Source organism: Felis catus, chromosome E2, assembly GCF_018350175.1.
Source record: "Felis catus isolate Fca126 chromosome E2, F.catus_Fca126_mat1.0, whole genome shotgun sequence".
In the NCBI taxonomy this organism is placed as follows: domain Eukaryota; kingdom Metazoa; phylum Chordata; class Mammalia; order Carnivora; family Felidae; genus Felis; species Felis catus.
In genome coordinates this window covers 35,522,474-35,544,824 of record NC_058382.1, presented here as the reverse complement: position 1 = coordinate 35,544,824, position 22,351 = coordinate 35,522,474, and positions in this window count along the sequence as shown.

The following is a 22,351-nucleotide window of genomic DNA, read 5'->3' as shown; positions in this document are numbered from 1 at the left end:
CTCTCTCTTCTGTGTCTCCCTCTCTCTCTACCCCTTGCTCGCTCACTCTCTCTCTCAAAAATAAACATTAAAAAAAAAGAAAGAAAGAAATAGTTCTTTTTGGCCAAATTTGAAATACCTATTGGATACCCATGTGAGATATCGACTTGATAACTAGATACAGAAATATACAAACCTGGGATTCTGGGAAGATGTTTAGGACTGAGGCATTAAATTGGCCGACCTTCCTTAGAAATGCTACTAAAAGTCACAAGACTGGATGAGGTCACCCAGGCAAAAGGGGGACTTTTTCCAAAGGAGCAGTCTACCCGGCTCCTTTCCAGGAGGAGCTCTGGGCTTCCCTCTCTCACAGCAGCTCTTTGAGGGTCCTTGAAAACAACAAAGGAAGGGAGGCAACTCTCAGCATCCTTGGACGCATCATGTTTGGAGCTGGTGCCTCTTCCCTGTAATCAAAAGGCCCTCAGAGGTGAGATACGAAGACGCACATTTTCTGTGATGTGCTGCAGAGTGAACCCTGGTCCCTCACTCAAGTCCTTCATAAAGAAAAAGAAAAAAAATCAATCCGCCTGCACAAAACTGTTGAGTTTTACTTACTGTGCACATAAGGAGGAAAAAAGCAGCAGCAGCAGCCGCAGCGATCAGAGGCACTCTCCTCTGAGAGCCTGGTGTGAGGCTGCCCCCTCGTGTCCACCAACACTTATCAGCTACTCAGCAACCCAAAATCAATTTCTTAAAGCTGCAGCACACACGGATGCCTTTATCTCCTTTTAACTTTGTTTCTTAAATAAGCACCATGTCCTAGAAATCAATCCCATGAGTCCCCATTACAGGAACATATATAAGGAAATGAGAAAGCTCCACATGACTTTAACTATGGAAACATCAAAAGATGGGCTTTTTAAAAACACATCTTTCCCTATTGGACAAGGCATAATTCTCAAGTAATGATATTGATGGCTTAACAGATACAGATGCCTGATGATCCTTTAAGATACCACTAGAGGTGACACGGGGTCTGATTAAATAATGGCTAGATTTGGGTTCCTCTGAAAGCAGAGCCTGAGACAAGAGTTGAGTGCAGATGATTTCAGAGGCAGGAGTATGGAAGGGTGAGAATAAAATAGAGAAGGAGGGAAAAAGAGGGATGGGTTATTGAGCTATTTACTTCTGAGTCAACTAGAGCTCAACACCACTGGGGAACTTCTGAGAGCCCCTAATGAAAGCACCTCAGAGTTGTCCACCTGATGGGCAGAAGTCTGGTGCATATTTCAACCAACCGTCACTCCCCATTGGTGAAGGATTGCTCTCTTGCATCCCTTGGCTGACCCTATAAGAAGGTGACTGTCCCCCACAGGCTTTAGAAAAACTCCTAAGGCTTAAGAAGGGATAGGGACAGGCACAGGAACTGCCAACTTCAGCTGAGCTGAAAAAGATGAGTTGAGGGAAGAAAATGAAAACATGAATTTGAAAAGATATATGCACCCCTATTTCTATTGCAACAATAACTTTAATAGCCAAGATACGAAAGCAACCCAAGTGTCCATCAATAGATGAGTGGATAAAGATGTGGTATATATACATACAACGGAATATTACACTGCCATAAAAAAGTAAGATCTTGCCATTTGTGACAACATGGATGGACCTAGAGGGTGTAATGCTAAGTGAAATAAGTCAGTCAGAGAAAGACAAATGCCATACGATTTTACTGATATGTGGAATCTAAAAGACAAAACAAATAAGTAAAAAGCAGAAATAGGGGTGCCTGTGTTACTTAGTTACGCGTCCAACTTCAGCTCAGGTCATGATCTCACAGTTCATGAGTTCAAGCCCTGCATTGGGTTCTCTGCTGTCACCACAGAGTCCACTTCACATCATCTGTCTCCCTCTCTCTCTGCTCCTCCCCAACACATGCACACACTCTCTCCCTCTTTCAAAAATAAACATAAAAAAAAAATTTTAAGCAGTAGACCCATAAATACAGAAAACAAACTGATGGTTGCCAGAGGGGAGGGGTATGGGGAGGATGGGCAAAATGAGTGAAAGGGATCAGGAGGTACAAGCTTCCAGTTATAAAATGAAAAAGTCACAAGAATAAAAGGGAGTACATGAATATAGTCAACGATATTATAATAGCAATGTATGGTGACAGACGGTAACTACATCTGTGATGAGCACAGCATAAGGTATAGAGAAGTTGAATCACTATGTTGCACACCTGAAATTAACATAACATTGTGTGTCAAATATACTCAAATAAAAAAAATTAATGAGTTGAGGGGATGTGGTCTGGGCATGACAGGGATCCATGTCATCTAGGAAGAATCTCATCCTGAATAATTTAGAGAAGGCTTGTTCTATAGAAGACAGGGTACCACATTCACCATTTGTTAGCTGTGTGAACTTTGGCAAACTTCTTTTCCCTCCAAACCTCAATTTCCTCATCCACAAAGTAATCATGATAGTAATAATTAAGTGCTCTTCCAAATAATAAATGTGTTAACACGTGAGGTGCTTGATGCAAGGAGAAAAACACATTAAGTTGCTACAGTATCATTAATAAAATAATAATTAAAAGAGTGATATCTCAATTTGCCTTCTAGGTCTCCAATTTTGGTTCACATTTATTGACCCCATTTAGGTCTTGCTTTTCCTTAGTAGCTTTGGTTTATTCAGACACGAGCTAGTTGCCTCGGCTTGTTTCCTTTCTCCTTCTTCCCGCTTCCTTCCTAGCAAATACTTACTGAACCCTAATTGTGCTTCCAACATTGTGCTCACCTTACTCTATAATTTTGTTTTGTTTCTCAGACTGTATGCAGCATTCTTATCTGAAGTAATGGAAATTCACTGTTTGTATAAATACTGCCTGAAAATAACCCATGTCCCACACCATACAAATACGTTAAAGTTTTGCCAGGCCACACAGGAAATAGAACAAATAGACTGAAATTCGCATCTAAATGAGCATTGTTCCTCTGAAAGTAGTTACCTTGCAAAGTTTCACCACCCATCCCCTCCCTCCTCCACTCTGTGCATGCATTTAGGGAACAATACAGAGTTGGCATATTATTTATAATGTATTAGAGGACAAAAAATAATTTTTGTTTTGTTTTTAGGCATGTGCAACAATACAGACAAGTACATAACACTAACGCCCACATTTTATTCTTCTTTTACAACCCCACCCCCAACCTAACCTAGTAACCTTCATGGAGGAAGTATGTAAGTGTTAGCTATTTATTCATCCATTTATCAAATATTTTAAGCACTTACTATAAGCTAATTGATGTATTAAGAGCTGAGGAAGGACACAAAAGCAATTAAAATATGATTTATGATCTCCAGACCACTATGATCTAACAGAGAAGATGATATTAAATGCCTCTACAAAAGGATCTAAGAAGAGTTTTATGGATGAAGTTGAATTGAAAAGTGAGTAGGATTTAATAGACAAAAAATATAAAAGAAAGAATGCACTGCTTATAGCATAAATAACACAAGCTAAAGCAGAGAGTCAAGAAATATTTCTACACATCCTAGAATAAGAATATGCAGTATAATAAAAACGTATAGTATTTATCAGCAAATAACAGAAGAATACATTGGAAAAAACTCAGACCAACTAAATAGCTAAATATTGTGGATAGGGATCTGCTTATCATCGAGTACAACTGCCAGGGCACTGCTAGAGGAAGATTTACACTTTATTACTTACCAGAGGAAGTTTGCTTTGTCGTAGAGGAGACATTGTCCAGAACAGTGATTTCTAACATTTAGACCACAAGTTCATAAGGAGAGCTGTCTAGACAGTAACATAGTATGTGAATCTTTACTCACAAAATGTAGTCCATAGATTAAAGGAATAATGTTTTGCACACATTTTAACAATTAATATGAGATTTTTAATAAACAGAACAATTCACTTAAAAGTTAATTTTTTTTCAATTGGTGGAGATATATATAATACCACCATCTTAGCACTAAAAAGAGATCTGGAGACAGCCAAACAAACAAAAAAAAAGATCTCCCCAGACAAGTAATTGGGGACAAGGGAACTAATGGCTCAAAGTTCCTTTTTATTCAACTTTAACGATAACCACTGTTCTTGGAGAATAAATGGAAGGAATATGAATTGGAAGCTGGGGGACCAGTTAGGTGACTATAACAGTGATTTAGGTAAGAGATAATGAATGTCTGACAATGATACCAGAAAGGGTAAAGAGGAAGCAGATTGAGAGAATATACATTAGTAAAATTTTAAAAGAACTATATGAACAGGATCAACTGAATGAGAAAATGAGTTATAAGTTGAAAGTATCTCCTAAATTTCTAATGTGGACAAGTGAGTGAACTGCGTATTTTTCCTGCATGTGTTTGCATGTCCGCATGTATTGAGAGGTAAGGAGTAGTTGTAAATGATGAGTTCAGGTTTCTTGAATTGAGGAGTATTTGGAACATCCAAAAGAAACCAATTTAGTACAATTGACCATCAACAGGTCCTACTGACAGCTGTAATATTTTAGATTCAAGCAGGACCTTTCTAGCACTTGTAAAAACAAAGTTTGAATTTTTAGAAAAGAGAGAGTTGTTTCCCTCCATAAGTCTGAGTAAAAAGTTCTCACTATGTCAATTCACTGAGTTTTACTACCAACTCACTCTCACCTCCTCGAGGTAGGCACTGTGTCTTACTCATCTCTGTACCATTAGAAGCTAGAATTTGTACCTGGCCTGAAGGAAGCATCCAGGATATATTTGTCAAATTAACTAATTAATTAAGGTTTGACTAAATATCTGTCTTATTCCCCAGAGTCTACAGGACTACTGGAAAGAAATTCAAGCCTGTAAATTGAGCTCCTTAGGAACAAGGAAGGAGAAAGAAAGAGCTAGAGAAACTATTTTTTCAATCTCAAAAAAGCAGGTGATGTCTCCAGAAGACAGCCAGTTGTTTCCACCTACACACATTACCTGCCCACTTTACTTCTCATATCGAGTCTTAGACCAAAGATGAGTACTTGCTTTGAAGAGGGAGAAGGAGAGGTGCCTGGGTGGCACAGTTGGTTAAGCGTCCGACCTCAGCCAGGTCACGATCTCGTGGTCCGTGAGTTCGAGCCCTGCGTCAGGCTCTGGCCTGATGGCTCAGAGCCTGGAGCCTGTTTCTGATTCTGTATCTCCCTCTCTCTCTGCCCCTCCCCCATTCATGCTCTGTCTCTCTCTGTCCCAAAAATAAACAAACATTGAAAAAAAAATTTGAAGAGGGAGAAGGAAAGGAAAGAGAGAAAAACTACCATAGCTCCCACTAGCTTTTGAACTTATTAGTTCCAGACATTTATGAGATCTAATTTTATATTCTTTTACTAGTCTTCCACCATTCTCTGTTTTAATTTAGCCAAGCTTGAAAGGTATTACTCCTTGAAACCAAATGGTTATTGAATTTAGCACACAGTGGGTGCTTATTTCAAGCCAATAAAAACAAAGGAAGAATGGAAGGAAATGAGGACAGAAAGATCCTTTACAAAGGCTGGCTTTCATTTATGAAACTTTGTAATAAGCCCAATGAATGTCGGCGTTTTTTCCCCCAAAGCACTCAAGTATTCCACAGAGAAGTTCACTTGGTTCCAAACCTAAAGACCAGCAACGACATTTGAAAAGGTAAAGATGGCCCAGATTTGGGACTGGTGACACATCTGTTCCTAAAGGGTGACCCAGTCACTGGGGAATTAAATCTGATATGAGAAAATATAAAGGACATGAGCTGGCTACTCAATTCTAGCCACAGCCTAGTGATGTTTGGGGGACATAGAAAAGAAAGATAGTAGAGAGCAAAAACTGAATGCTGAATTAGGTATATAAGGATTTGAAATGAGCCTGCAGAATGAGTAGATTCATACAGTCCATGGAATAGATCACTTGGAACACTCTACTAAGACAATGGTATAACCCCAGAGATATCTAAACATGAGGTTAAAACTCACTTCTCATTTTTACTTCCATTAGTAAAAAATGAAGCTTGAAAATTTGAAAAATATCCATCACCAAAGAATTCTCTGGAGGAGTTGGAAAATCACCTGCCTCCAGCTGGTACTTTGCTCTGTTAATGATTTGTATGTATGTGAACAAAAGGTTCAGTGCTCCTATTAATTACCTAAAAAATGATTAATCTCCTTCTCCGCTATAGAATTAAGAAATCAAGAGGTAGATCACCTTAAGCCTTCTCTGTATCAGAGATAGCAGTAATAAGTATCATTCCTTGTACATTCACCACTTTTTCTGCTACCATTCTGTACATCCACACATTACAATGAGACGAGATGAAATTTACATTCATCATGTTTTTGCTCAAATCCTGGAGGTAGAAATGGTAGGGCACAAACTTCATAAGGCAGTGCACATGTGTGGGTAACCATACCCTTCATTTCACCATCAGAATGGCCCCTTCTCCCTACCTTCCCCTATATTATTCCCTGAATATACATTTCACCTATATTTGCCATGGAATCTTCAAAGTGTCTACAGCCTTTTTTTAAAATACCATTAGGCTATCTATCTTGTCTGTGGGTGGGGTCTTAACTTTAATAGCCACCAGTCTTGCAATTCACTCTCCTATTTATGACCTCTACTCTAAACTGTAATGTGGGTTTTCCCTATTTTCATTGCCCTGCGCAATATCTCAGCAAATACAACATTGCTCTTGGAGCACTAATATTCCAATTGCCAACATGAAGGGCTCTCTGGAAAGTTTACCTCACATTATGTAAGTTGAATAGAATTTAAAACAAATGGGACATTCAATAATATAATTTCTGGGGTGCCTGGGTGGCTCAGTCGGTTAGGCGTCCGACTTCGGCTCAGGTCATGATCTCACAGTGAGTTCAGACCCCGCATCGGGCTCTGTGCTGACAGCTCAGAGCCTGGAGCCTGCTTTGGATTCTGTGTGTGTCTCTCTCTCTGCCCCTCCCCTGCTCATGCTCTGTCTCTCTCTTTCTTTCAATAATGAATAAATGACAAAAATTTTTTAAAAAATAAAAATAAAAAAATAATATAATTTCTGTTGCTCCGAACATTGTTTATGTAAGTCATTGTGTTCAGGACTTACTACATTCAGCACTTGTAATGACTTAGATGGAGATGTAAAAGGAATTCAACCTTGCAAAGGACATGAAAATAGGAAGAAAAAAAACTAAAAACTATTGAGTAAAGTACAATAAGCAACTATCTATTAACTATTATTAAGGTGCTTTCTACTTAAATCATACCATTTTATCATAAAACACACATATAGCATAGCTATGGTTATTATCATAGCTGTTTCACAGAGGCAGTATTAGGCCTTATGATATCTAAGGCACAGGTGAAAATCCATTGCCACTGAGGGAAGGGAACAGAAAAAAATCTACTCCTGGAGAAGAAGCAGAAACATATGTTGGACAAAGACCATTAGGGATCACCTCTAGCTGCAGGGGAGGCAGAATTCCTCAAAGACTCCATCCCCAAGACCCAGGACAGAGTGCTCATCTAATACTAAGGCTTACACAGAACAACAAAAAATATGACCCTTCCTCTGCTCCCAAGGCTAACAAGCATCAAGTAATAATAGTAATCTATTACTGGAGAGAGACAACAGAAAAGACCTAAAGCTGATGGTGGAGCACATATTAAGAAAAACCCTCTGACAAATCAGCCACTACCTTAAATACAAAGAAAAGCTAGAGGAATGTGAAACCTATGATGAGGATGTTACAGGTTGAATTGTTTCCCCCTAAAAATATAACTCAGAATCCTAAGCCTCAGTACTTCAGAATATACCTTTGTTTGGAGATAGAGCTTTGTTTTAACAGAGCTAGTCAAGTTAAAATCAGGTCCTTAGAGTGAACCCTAATCCAATATGACTAGTGTTCTTATAAAAGGAGAAATCTGGGCACAGAGACAGACATTCATAAAGAAGAAGATGAGATGTGGCACATTAGAGAAGATGGCCATGTACAAGACTAAGAGAAAGGTCTGGGGCAAAACCTCCCCTCACAGCCCTCAGGAGGAACCAACACTTACAACACCAGGACTTCTAGCCTCCAGACTTGTGAGACAATAAATTTCTTGCTCAAGCCATGCAGTTTGTGGTACATTGTTATGGTAGCCCTAGCAAATAGAAGGTAACCACAAAAAAAAATAAATCCTAAACCCAACTTAACTCCTGACTAGACTGAATCAATCACTTTACTAAAGATCTAGCAAAAGAAAAGGTAGGTCAATCTCCAAATATGAAAAGTCTTTCCTTAAGTTTCTACAAGTCCTAAAAATGTCTGGCTTTCAGCCAAAAACTACTAGGCATACAAAAAAAAAAAAAAAAAAGGATGGAAGGAAAAAAAAACACTATCAAGAGACAAAATAATCAGAATCAGACTCATATATGACACTGATGTTAAAACTAAAAGGAAATTTTAAATAATTACGATTAATATGTTAAAAGCTATAGTGGGAAAAGTGGATAGCAAGCAAGATCGTGATTTCAACAGAAAGACAGAAATTATAAGAAAGAGTTAGATGGAAATGTTAGAAATGAGGATCACAGATATAGAGATGAAGAATGCCTTCAACAAGCTAATCACTAAATGTGATATAACTAAAGAAAAATGTCAGTGAATTTCAATATAGGTCAATACAAAGAGGAAAAATAGGACTGGAGTACTCAAGAGCTGTGGAACAAAAAATTCCAAATGATCTAATAATACTGTCAATGAAATCCCAGAAAAATATTCCACTTCTTTTCTAGGAGAAGAAAGAAAGAATAGGAAGAAAAAAATACTCAAAGAATTAGTGATAAAGAATATTCCAAAATTAATGATGGACACCTCTGGTTTGGCAGAATAAATACTAAGCCAAGCACCAAGTATATCTATATATATCATATTCAAACTTCTGAAAAGGAAAGACATAGAGCAAATATTAGAAGGCAGATACAAGGGAAAGACACATTACATAGGGAGGACCAAAAATAAGAATTAGAGCAAACTTCCTGTCAAAAAACAATGTAAGACAGAAGACAATAGAGCAAGATTTTTAAAGGTACTTGGGGAAAACCACCAACCCAGAATTCTACATCCAGTGAAAATATCTTTCAAAAATGAAGGCAAAAAAAAGGCTTTCCAAGGGGGAAAAAAAATTATTATCAGCAGATCTGCATAATAAGAAATTTTAAAGGAAGTTACTCAAGCAAAAAGAATATGACACCAGACATAAATTTGGATCTACACAAAGAAATGAAGAGTCCTGGATACTGAATGAATAAAAGTAAATACAAGATTTTTTTATTTAATTGCTCTAAATGAACACCAACTGCTTAAAGCAAAAATAATAGCAATATATAATAGCATGTCAAAGTAACATTTGACAACAATAATACAAAGAATGGAAAGAAGGTTTGGGAATATAATACTGAAAGATTTTATATTACACATGAAGCAGTATAATATTACTTAAAAGTGGATTCTGATTAATTAAAGACATTGCACTAGTCTTTTCATTCTGCCAAAACAAAATACCACATAGACCTGTTGGCTTAAACAACAGAAACGTATTACTCACAGTTCTAGAGGCTCTGAAGTCCAAGATCAAGGTGCTGCCCAATTTGATTTCTGGTGAGGACTCTCTTCCCAGAGTAGATAGTTGCTGTGTTCTCACATGGCAGAGAGAGAGAAATGAGCTCTCTAGTGTCTCTTATTATAAAGACACTAATCTTATCAGATCAGTGCCTCACCCTCTTGGCCTCACCTAACCCTAATTGCCTCCCAAAGGATCCATCTCTGTATACCACCATACTGGATGTTAGGGCTTCAAGATAACAATATGAGGGAAGGAGAGCACTCAGCCCATAGCATGTACACTGTAGACTCTAGGGCAGTCACTTAAAATTATTTTTAAAGGTATAAACAATATACCAATAGTGTAGACAATTGGAAACAAAAAAATAATTAACCCAAAAGAAGCCAGAAAAATAAAAGACAAAGAAACAATGAACAGATAGAATAGAAAACTAGCAATATGGTAGATTTTAATGCAACCACATAAGTAACTACATTAAAGCAAATAGTCTAAACTTATAGATTATAAAACAAACCATAATTTGGGATTAAAAAGCAAAAACCAACAATACGCCATGTATAAGAAACCAACTACACATATAAAGATACAGGCAGATTAAGTATTTTAAAAAGGATAAAATATATATCATGAAATAATAATCAAAAGAAAGCTTGAGTATCTATATAAAGATTATACCCTTCAAAACAAAAGATACTCCCAGATATTAAAAGGCCACCACATAATTGTAAAAGAATCAATTCTCCAAGAAGACCTCACAATGTTGAATGTGTATGCACTTAACACAGCTTTGAAACACATGAAGGAAAATATGACAGAACTAGAAGACAAAAGGAGAAAACTCCACTATTTATAATTGTGCATTTCAATACTCTTGTCTCAGTAATTAAAAGAATAGGTAGACAGAAAATTAATAAATATATAGAAGACCTGCACAATACAATCAACCAACACGATATAATTGACACTTATAGAACACTCCACCCAACCACAGTAGATACACATTCCTTTTAAGTATACATAAAACATTCACAAAGATAAATCACATAAAACATTCACAAAGATAAATCTATTCTAGGCCACAAAACAGTATATACTAACAAATTTTAAAGGGTTGATATTATATAAAATATTTTTTCTAACCATAATGTAAATGAAAGACAAATCACTACCAGAAAGATGTTTGGAAAATTCTCCAATGTTGAGAAAATAACACAATCCTAAATAATTTGTGGGTCAAAGAAAAAATTAGAACATATTTTGAGCTAAGTTAAAATTAAAATGCAGGGGCGCCTGGGTGGCGCAGTCGGTTAAGCGTCCGACTTCAGCCAGGTCACGATCTCGCGGTCCGTGAGTTCGAGCCCCGTGTCAGGCTCTGAGCCTGGAGCCGTGATGGCTCGGAGCCTGGAGCCTGGAGCCTGTTTCCGATTCTGTGTCTCCCTCTCTCTCTGCCCCTCCCCCGTTCATGCTCTGTCTCTCTCTGTCCCAAAAATAAATAAACGTTGAAAAAAAAATTAAAATGCAATACCAATATTTGTGAGATACAGCTAAAGAAATACTCAGAAGAAAATCTATACCATAGAACACCCATATTGCCAAAAACAAACAAACAAAAAAGTCTCAAATCAATGACTTCAGCTTCCATCTAGCAAGAAAGAAAGAAAGAAAGAAAGAAAGAAAGAAAGAAAGAAAGAAAGAAAGGAAATTAAATTCCAAGCAAACAGAAGAAAGGAAATAACAGAGATTAGATCAAAATTCAAAACAGTTTTTAATTTTTTAATGTTTATTTATTTATGAGAGAAAGGGAGAGAGGGTGTGCAAGCAGGGAAGGGGCAGAGAGACACAAAGAGAGAGAACCTCTCTGTCAGCGCAGACCCAGACATGGGGTGTGATCTCACAACTGTGAGACCATGACCTGAGCCAGAATCAACAGCCAGATACTCAACTGGCTGTGCCACCTTCAAAAAAAATTTTTTACCACTCCAATTCAACATTGTACTGAAAATCCCAGCCAATGTAATAAGACAAGAAAAATTAATAAGAATACAGACTGGAAAGGACAAAATAGAATTCTTTTTCACAGATGACAAAGCTGTTTACATAGATAAGTCCAAGAATTTGTAAAATAAAAAAAATTAATAGAATAAGTGAATTTATCAGGGTTACATGATACAAAGTCAACATACAAATATTGATTGCATTACTATGTTTTAGCAGTACTGAACATTTAATTTTGCAAAAAAAAATCATTTACAATCACAGAAAAGATACTTAAAGATAAAATTTATTAACTAAATATATGCTGAAAAATACAAAACATTGATTAAATAAATCAAAAATATCTGGATAAATAGATACATACACCATGTAAACAGATTGGAAGATTCAATATTGTTAAGAAGTCATCTTTCCCAAACAGATGTATAGATTCAACACAATAAAAATCCAATGAGAAGCTTTTATAAAAGCTGATTCTTTAAATTGGATGTAAATACAAAGGTATCAGAATAGCTACAACAATTTTTGAAAATAAGAACAAAGTGGGACTCATATTACTTGGTTTCAAGATCACTGTAAAGCTACAATAGTCAAGACAATGTGATACTGAAGAAAAAGAATAGATACATAGATCAATGGAAAAGAATAAAAAGTCCAGAAATATACTTTGCGTATATAGTCAATTGCTTTTAGACAAAGGTGCAAAGGTAAGTCAATGGAGAAATCATAGTCATTACAACAATTGGTTGATATAAAAAATAGGTATCAATACAAAAAAAAGAACCTAGATCCATTCATTGCTCCTTATACAAAAATTAACTCAAATTGGATTATAGGCCTTAATATAAAATACAAACCTATAAAATGTCTAGAAAACATAGAAGAAAAATCTGTGTGACCTAGAGCTAAGCAAAGATTTCTTAGATATGATACCAAATGCCCTATCCACAAAAGAACAAATCAATAAATTTTATTTTATCAAAGTTAAGAACTTCGGCTCTTCAACAAGATTAAGGGAGTAAAAAGACCCATAGGCAGGGAGAAAATATTTTCAAATCACATATCTGACAGAGAACTTGTGTTCAGAATTCACAAAGAATCTTCCAAATGTAATAAGAAAACAAACAGAACATGAAAAGAAATGGGAAAAAGATTTTAGCAGACACTTCAGCAAAGAAAATGCACAGACCAAATAAAAATCACATGCAAATATTCTTAACATTATTGATCATTAAATGCAAATCAAGGGGCGCCTGGGTGGCGCATTCGGTTAAGCGTCCGACTTCAGCCAGGTCACGATCTCGCGGTCCGTGAGTTCGAGCCCCGCGTCAGGCTCTGGGCTGATGGCTCAGAGCCTGGAGCCTGTTTCCGATTCTGTGTCTCCCTCTCTCTCTGCCCCTCCCCCGTTCATGCTCTGTCTCTCTCTGTCCCAAAAATAAATAAACGTGGAAAAAAAAATTTTTTTTTAAATAATAATAAATAAATAAATAAATAAATGCAAATCAAAACCATAATGAGATACTACCCTACACCCATTAGAATGGCTAACAAATTAAAAAAATTAAAAAAAAAAAAACTAACAATACCAAGAGTTGGTAAGAATGTATAGCAACTAGAACTGTCATATATTGCTGGCAAAAATTTCAAATGGGACTGCCAGTTTGGAAAACAGTTCAGCAGTTTCTTATAGAGATAGAGATAGAAATAGAGATAGAGAGATACATAGATATGCTATCAGACAACACAGCAATCCCACTTATAGTTATTTACATAAGTGAAATGAAAACCTATGTTCACACAAAAACCTGTACACATTTGCATCAGTTTTCATCATCTCTGCCCAACCCAAATGTCCCTCGACTGAGGAATGGCTGAACAAACTCATATTCCACACAATGACACACTGCTCAGCAATTTTTTAAAAAGAACTGATACATGCAATAATGTGGGTTTATCTGAAATGCATTATGCTAAGGGAAAGAAGCCAGAGTCAGATTATTACATACTATAAGATTCCATTTATTTAATATTCTTACAAAAACATTGTAGGGACAGAAAACAGATGAATTGTTGCCAATAGAGAAAGGGATTGACAAAAAGGAGCACAAGGGAATTGGGGGAGAGGGTGATTAAACTGTTTTATATCTTGGTTGTAGTAGTGGTTACAACTATATACATTTGTCAACACAGAACTGTAATACTATAAAAAGTGGATTTTACTGTATGTAAATAGTAAAAATTTTTAATGGAAAATGTTATTGTCATGTAGTAACAAATGATTAAAACAAACCACAGAAATTTTTAAACTCTTGAAATTATAAAGAAAATATCTACAATACATAGAATACTTACTAGCTGGAAAATGCTCTACAAAATTCTCTCTAATCCTTACAGGAACCCTTCAAATATTTACCATTACCCCTACTACCAGATTAAGAAACTGATCTTCAAAAAAATAGAAGGACCCCCTAGTAAGTCACAGAGCAAAACCCCAAATCCAAATCTTGGTTCAAAATCCAAAATAATTTATTGCATCCAAAAGAAAATGTGCCTCCACTTTGATTATCAAAAGATCAGCTCATATTAACTTCAATTAAGACCTAAAAGTTTTACTTAGCTATAGGCTCATATTGAGCCAACCTTGTACTGTTGGATAGTAAGCTAGATAAATGAAGTTCTGCACCACTTAGACATCTGGAATACAATGCCCACATCTGGGGGAGTGAAGTACATCCTAAGAGTGATACCTACTATAGAAAATGATTGAAAAGAAACAAAACGTTTGAACTTGTTGAAAAGAAGTATGTCACAGATGATAGTCTCTCTGTCTTCCTTAGTTTTCTGTAGTTTCAGAAACCATAACAAGGATAAGTGGGTGGTGGTTTTAAGAAGCAGATTTTGCACTCATGTTGCAATTGCATAATTTTCTCATAAACATGCAATATAGAACAAATTGAGAACAAGGTGACAGTCCCATTTCTCAAGGTATTCAAGAAACGACTGCAAAGGGGCACCTGGGCAGCTCAGTCAGTTAAGCATCTGACTCTTGATTTTGGATCAAGTCATGATCTCATGATTTATGGGATCAAGCCCTGCATCAGGCTCTGCACTGACAGCATGGAGCCTGCTTGGGATTCTCTCTACCTCTCTCTTTGCCCACCCCTGCTCTCTCCCTCTCTTTCTCAGAAGAAAGGAGGAAAGAAAGAAAGAGAAAGAAAGAGAGAGAGAGAGAGAGAGAGAGAGAGAGAAAGAAAGAAAGAAAGAAAGAAAGAAAGAAAGAAAGAAAGAAAGAAAGAAAGGAAGGAAGAAAGAAAGAAAAACAGACAGACAGACTGCATGGCCAAAAACCAAACATGCTGGGAAGAAGCCAGATGTCTAAGTTTCAGAAAAGATAGAGCCAGATGACGTCAAGTTTATCTTCCAATTCTAATTTCACTGTTCTTTGGGTAAGTCTCTATACCAGGTTCTAATGTTACTGAGTTTGTGGTGAAACATATTAGTACTTTTTAGAATTCACTCTAAACATATTTTCTCTTAGTAATATTAGAAGATAATTTTAATTCTTATTTAGAAAAAAAAGAGAACTGTATCTAAACAACTTCAAGCAGGAGCCATGTATCCATCTGTAATCTATTTCCAAAAAAGTGAGTCCTACCATCTCTCAATAATACTCTCCAGCAGGTTCTAATCATGATGTTCCAAATTTCTTTCCTAGGGTAACCTGAAATGCATCCTGATGTTTCTCATGCATGTGCCTGCTCCTTTTAATTCAGATGGCTAAAAGAGACTGAAATAGTAGTTCCGAGAACTAAAGCATGACCCCACAAAAGTTACCCAGGCCTTCTCATCACCAAAGCCTATCAATGTAGAATGAAAGAATTGCCATTGGGTCACACGTCAGAAATCAGGCCAATCAAGTCAACATCAGCGCTTGATAAGAAAATCAGAATTCTATGAAAATCTAAGACCAGGGCCAGCATAAGCTGATGGAGAAGTAAGGTCCTAGGGATCTAGGGAGAAAGAAGAGGCAAAAAAGAAAGAGCCTTAGCAGGCACTGTACTATTATGGGCACTGTTTCTGTTAAACCTTAGAACAAGCATATGAAGTAGGTAATCACATCTCTATTTGACAGATGGCTACTGAGGCCTAAAAGATCAATTAACAATCCTAAAGCCACACAGGTGATAAACAATAGTCACATTTTACCAAGGTCTGCCTGATCCTAAAGCCCAGGCCTCTAGTATGTCAGCTGTTAACTCAGGGTGATTTTGCTTCCCTCTCCCCCACCCAGGGGACATTTAACAATGACTGGAGAAATATTTGGTTGTCACAACTGGAGGCAGAGAGGATGCTACTGACATCTAGTGCATGGAGGCACGGGATGCCACTAAACATCCTTCAAGGGGCAGGACAGCCTCCCACAACAGAGAATTATCCAGCAGAGAATGTCAATAGTATCAAGCTTAAGCAATCCTGCGTTAGGCCATGGGAGCCATGGAAGAAAAGTTTCAGGCACTTCTTTGAGGTCTCTTTCCATAATCTTGGTCTTGGTGTCATGCCTTCCCCACTATTAAAGACATAACCTGGGATCACCATGTGTCTGATTTCTGCCCTTTGGAAAATAGGTGGTTGGGGTGTTACAGAGGAAATTTTTTAAAAACACAGGATAACCGCTGAACTGAAAGAGAGATTTTGGAAAGTCTGACCCCAGTTCAAGGAGACAATACACAGAGCCCATAACTGCTGCATCAAGCAACATGAAGCCCTGAGTCCCTGGGGCAGGGCAGGCATGGGGATGGGAATTATGTCCCCATTATCCACAAAGTGAACATTTTCCTAACAATAATGCAGTGATTTCAGAAGCAATTTTAAAAATAAGAATCTTTCCCCCAAACTCTAGAGCTTTTCTGATTTTTGTCAGCAACAAAGAATCCAGCTTCCAAAAGCAGGCTGCATCTCTGAATACTAAAACTCCCACCTTGGGAAATTTTTTAAGCCTTCAGACAAACCCCTTTTAAAGTTATAAATGAAAGTCACTCAACAGACTATAGTGCTCATGGGCCCCTTTTATCTACTGAAGAAAGACAACACAGTGAAAACTTAGGAGCCGGGGACCAAATTACTGACCTTGAATCACCTTCCACACCACATCTGGCCCAACCAAGATAGGGGATTAAAAGCTTTAACTAGTAGCAACAGCAAATGATGTAATTTGATGATATAAAGAAATCCATCAAGGGAGAATAAACGGCTAGATGGTATTATTCATAGAGTTCTTAGAGTTTTAAAAGAGGCTAAATTTGCCTTCAGCTAAGTCCTTTCACACTAAAAATCAACCATTCCACTTTCCCCTCCTGCCCAGAGAACAAGCAATTCCATGACCAAAGAACTGGTCCACTGGAGCTTGGACTGTCTTAATGGGTTTATTATTTATCTGCCTAGAGCTGCATGGGTGAGCCCCTACATCACTCTCCCCCCAGCTTTATTGCTCTGATCTCCCTTTTTTATGATGGTTACTATTATGCCACACTGATACCTATTCATCCACATCTTCAGTATGAGTTGCTATGTTCCTCCACCCCAGCTGCATTTCCTATGCAAGCCAACTATGAAACTTTCTGAACTGCAACCAAATCCAAGCATCAAGGGTCTAATGCCCAAAACTTTGCCACAGCAAAAATGCACCACAGCACTTCGTGGCATTTTCCCTGGGATTCACAAATTGCTATCTTTATGCTCAAATCTCCTTCTCTCTGCCTTACTTTGTCCCTAACTCCTGACCACCAGCATTAACTATCCATTCTCAGGCACTCATGATATACCGGGCATTATACTAGGTGTTTTACAAATACAGTTTTACTCAGTCCTTGCAGCAACCCATGAGATAAGTGTCATTATCTCTTTGTTACAGGTGAAAAAACTAAGGCTGGAGAGTTTTAGTAACTTGTAAAAGGTAACGTAAAAAGTAAGTGGCAGGTTTATCCCTAAGGCTATCTGACTCAAAAAACCATTTTTACTACAGCATACAAGATTTGTGAGTGAAAACACTAAAAAATGTTAATGTTATTTATTGCTAAAATATAAGGTGATGGCTAATTTTATGTCTTTCTTAATTATTGTCTGTATTTTTTCAGTATTTAAAATTGGGCATAGAAGATACAGTAACAGAGACTGGATTCACTCTTAGATCTAAAAAAACAAATGAAATACATGAACCAAAAGTTTTCAAGACACTGGACACTAGGAAACAAAGGTAGTGGTCCCTGACAGATGGGAAACAATTAAGGTTTGCCTCAGTGCACTCTCTTAAGAGTGTCCAGTCCTTGGCACATGGCAAGGAAACCATGCAGCACATGACAGACTTGCTGAGCTGAAAACACAAATCTAAGAGTTCAGTGAAACCAAAATGCCTGCAGTTCCCAGCATAAAGTACCAGTGAGGAAGGAGGTATACAGAAGGAGAACTCCAGAAATCTTCAGAGGGTACTCTTCAAGTATATACTGAACACTGATCAGTGCATATGTGTGAGGAAACTACCTGGATCATGTAAAAAAAAAAAATCTATAAAAAATTAAAGTATCCAGGTTCAAAAAGAGCTGGGAGTACTACCTATTCCTACCAACCAGACTAGAAAACCACATGACTCACAGGTCATGGGGTAAAGTACAGAGTAGAGTCTTGCCTCATAATGGAAAATAATTATCCCTGGACAGTTCTGCTCAAGTTCCACCTAATATTTCCTAAAAGCAATACCCAAAAGCATCAAACTACTTCCAAGTAACTTGAATGTGTCCCAGAACAAAGCTCAAAAATATTTATAAGGATACAAAAATATCAATCCCTTGGTAAGGTAAAAAACACAATATCTGGCATCCAATCAGAAAATTAACAGACAGGAGCACCTGGTGGCTCAGTTGGTTGAGTGTCCGACTTCGGCTCAGGTCATGAACTCTGTGTTGGACTCTGTTGACAGCTCAGACCCTGGAGCCTGCTTCAGATTCTGTGTCTCCCTCTCTCTCTGCCCCTCCCCACTCACATTCTGTGTGTATGTCTCTCAAAAATAAACATATTCAAAATAAAAATTAAAAAAAAATTAACATACATGTCAGAATGGCTAAAATTAACAATACAGGAAACAACAAATTCTGGCAAGGATGTGGAGAAAGGGAAACCACCTTACACTGTTGGTAGGAATGCAAACTTGTGCAACCACTCTGGAAAACAGTATAGAAATTCCTCAAAAAGTTAAAAATAGAACTACCCTATAATCCAGCCACTGCACTACTAGGTATTAACCCAAGAATACAAAAATACAGATTTTAAAAGGCACATACACCCCAATATTTATAGTAGCGCTATAAACAATAACCAAAGTATGGAAAGAGCCCAAATGTCCACCGATGGATGAATGGAGAAAGAAAATGTGGGGTATATATATATATATATATATATATATATATATATATATACACACACACACATACACACACACACACAATGGAGTATTACTCAGCAATAAAATCTTGCCATTTGCAACTACGTGGATGGAACTGGAGGGTATTATGCTAAGTGAAATTAGTCAAAGAAAGACAAATATCATATGACTTCACTCATATGAGGATTTTAAGAGACAAGGCAGATGAACATAAGGGAAGGGAGTCAGAAATGGTGTGAAAACAGGAAGGAGGACAAAACATAAGAGACTCATAAATATGGAGAACAAACAGAGGGTTGCTGGCGGGAGTGTGGGAGGGAGGATGGGCTAGGAGGGTAAGGGGCATTGGGGAATCTACTCCTGAAATCATTGTTACACTCTATGATAACTTGGATGTAAATTAAAAAATAAAAATAAAAGTAAAAAGATACAGCACATTAAGGGGTGCCTGGGTGGCTCAGTCGGGTAAACGTCCAACTTTGGCTCATGTGATGATCTCACAGCTCGTGGGTTCAGGCCCCATGTAGGGCTCTGTGCTGACAGTCCAGAGCCTGGAGCCTGCATTGGATTCTATGCCTCCCTCACTCTCTGCTCCTTCCCCACTTGTGCTCTGTCTCTCTCAAAAATAAATAAATATTTAAAAACATGTTTTCTTAAGACATAGCATATTAAATACTCAATATATACCACTGAGGGGAAAAAAGAATCCAATAAAATTAAAAGAGCATCCATGATATATGGAACAATTTCAAACAGCCTATATGAGTAGATAGGGTCCTAAAATGAAGAGAGAGGGATAAAAAATATTTGAAGAAAATTTTCCAAATGTGATGAAAACTATAAACATACATATCAAAGACCAAATGAATCCTGAGCACAACAAATAAAGAAAAAAACATACAAAGGCACACCATAATCAAATTGTTCACACAGGTAGTAAAGGGAAAACCTTCAATTCAGCCAGAAGAAAAAAAGACATGTAGAAAAAAACAAAGATAATAATGACAGATTTTTTGCTGGAAACAATACAAGAGAGAAAATGGAGCAATTCATAAAGTACTGGGGGGAAAAAATTGTCATAATAGAATTCTATACCTAGCAAAAATATCTTCCTAAATGAAAGAAAAGCAACATGGATGAGCCTTGCAAACATTATGCTAAGTAAAAGAAGCCAGTGACAAAAGTCCACATATATTAGTTTATTCTATGAAATGTCCAAAACAGGCAAAACTTTACAGACAGTAAATTAATGGGGGCTTAGAGCTGGGGCATGGAGACAGAAGGGAGTAATAGATAAAGGAATAGGATTTTTTTTTGAGGTAATAAAAATACTCTAAAATCAACTATGGTAATGGTTGCACAACTCTGAATAAAACAAAAACCACTGAATTGTACACTTTAATTGGTACATGTATGTGAATTTCATCTCAATAAGCTGTTTATAAAATGAAAGGAGAAATTTTAAATTTTTCAGGAATACAAAAGCTAAAAAAGTCATCACCTGCAGACCCATACAACATGTTAAAAGAAGTACTTTAGGTTGAAGGAAAATGATATTACAATTTGGATACTACATTTAGAAATATGAATCTACACAAAGGAATATAAAGAACACCAGAAATGGTAACTGCAAAAGTAATGATTTGTTCTTATTATTTATATAAATCTATCTAAAAGATAAGTGACTACTGAAACAAAGTTATTAACAGTGTATTATAGATTTATTATATTTACATATACATAAAGTGTATGATAATAAAAATATAAATTCTGGGAGTGGAGAATGGAAATGTACTACTGTAAGGTTCTTACCTTATACTTGAAGTGATGTAATATCATTTGACAGTAAATTGTTTTGGTTTAAGAGAAGCCAAGATGGCGGAATAGCATGGAAGTTTTTTTGCATCTCACACCCATGAAATACAGCCAGATCAACACTCAATTATCCTACACACCTAGAAAACTGATTTGAGGATTAACACAACAATATGCACAACCTGAACTACAGAACTCAGCAGGTACATGCTGCGAAGAGGTGAACAGGGGGAAAGAGAAGCCTCCGAGGGCAGGGAGCTGTTTTTGCTTGCAGAGAAAAAACAGAGACAGGGAGAGAGTACAGGAAAAGCACCCACACACACACACAAAGCAGCTGGAGAAAAAGTGGAAAAGTGGAAACAGCTGCAGGGACTGCACTAAAAAGGGAGAAAGAAGAAAGGAGGGGGTTTAAATTCCATTAAGACTCTATAAACAGGGGAAGTGCAGAATCTGAAACTCTGCAGCTCCATACCTAGTGGTGCTCTGGTGGGAAGGGCAAATCCCCAGGAGCAGAGAGGGAGGGGAGAGGCAGTTCGCCTGCTGGGAGGACATTTGGTAGAGGTTGTGTGGCTCCTCCACAAGCAAAGGTCTCAGCAGACCCCAAAGAACAAACACATTTGCTGGTGCTGGAACAAGGTTGTTAAGGGTGAAACCTGGTGCCAGATGTGTGTTGTGATTTTCCATAATCCCTGAAACACTGCTGCTACACGATTGTGTGAACATTCTCTGGGGTGTGCTGGCACCCAGCTGCAGTCCCTGGGCATCAGCAGTAGCATGGTCCCACGAACATTCCTGGGTGCGGCAGCCACCAGGCCGTTGCTTGGTGACACCCTCCCCCAGAAGGTCTGAGCAGGTCAAAGCTGCAGTCTCAGAAGTGAGGGATGGGGAAACGCAGTCACATCTGAGGTAAAACTCAGGAAGGAGGGGCCGCCTGGCAACCTGACAGCTTGGTCACAGACAATGTAAAAGCGAGGAGTGGATGGAAGCCAGAGACAAAGGATGGGTGTGCAAACGCTGATCCAGGAGGACAGAGTTCTGATACTAGAGACTGGGTAGTTGGATGACACCATTTTCAACACTCCCACACATACGCATACACACCTACAAGCACCACAATACTCTACCCCAAAAAGCTAAGCAGCACCATCCAGTGGAGAACAGAGCTGTTACACTAAGCCCCACCCAAATGGGCCAACCTGGCTCTTCAAGAACACCACAAGTCTCTCCACCTGCTTAGTTTACAGACTATAAACTGCTTCATAGTTTGACTTCTAGGAGAAAACGATGTAATTTCAATCGTATTTCAGTCTGCTTGCAGGTCCATATATTCAATTTTCTTTTTTTTTTTTTGTTCCTTTTCTTTTTCTTGAATACAGAAATAGAAAAAATTTATTTTTATTTTCAATTATTATTAAAAATATTTCTTTAATTTTTTCTATGATTCTTTTTACTTTTTTGTAAATTTTTCAAATCTATATTACTTCCATCATTGCATTTTATCCTATTTCA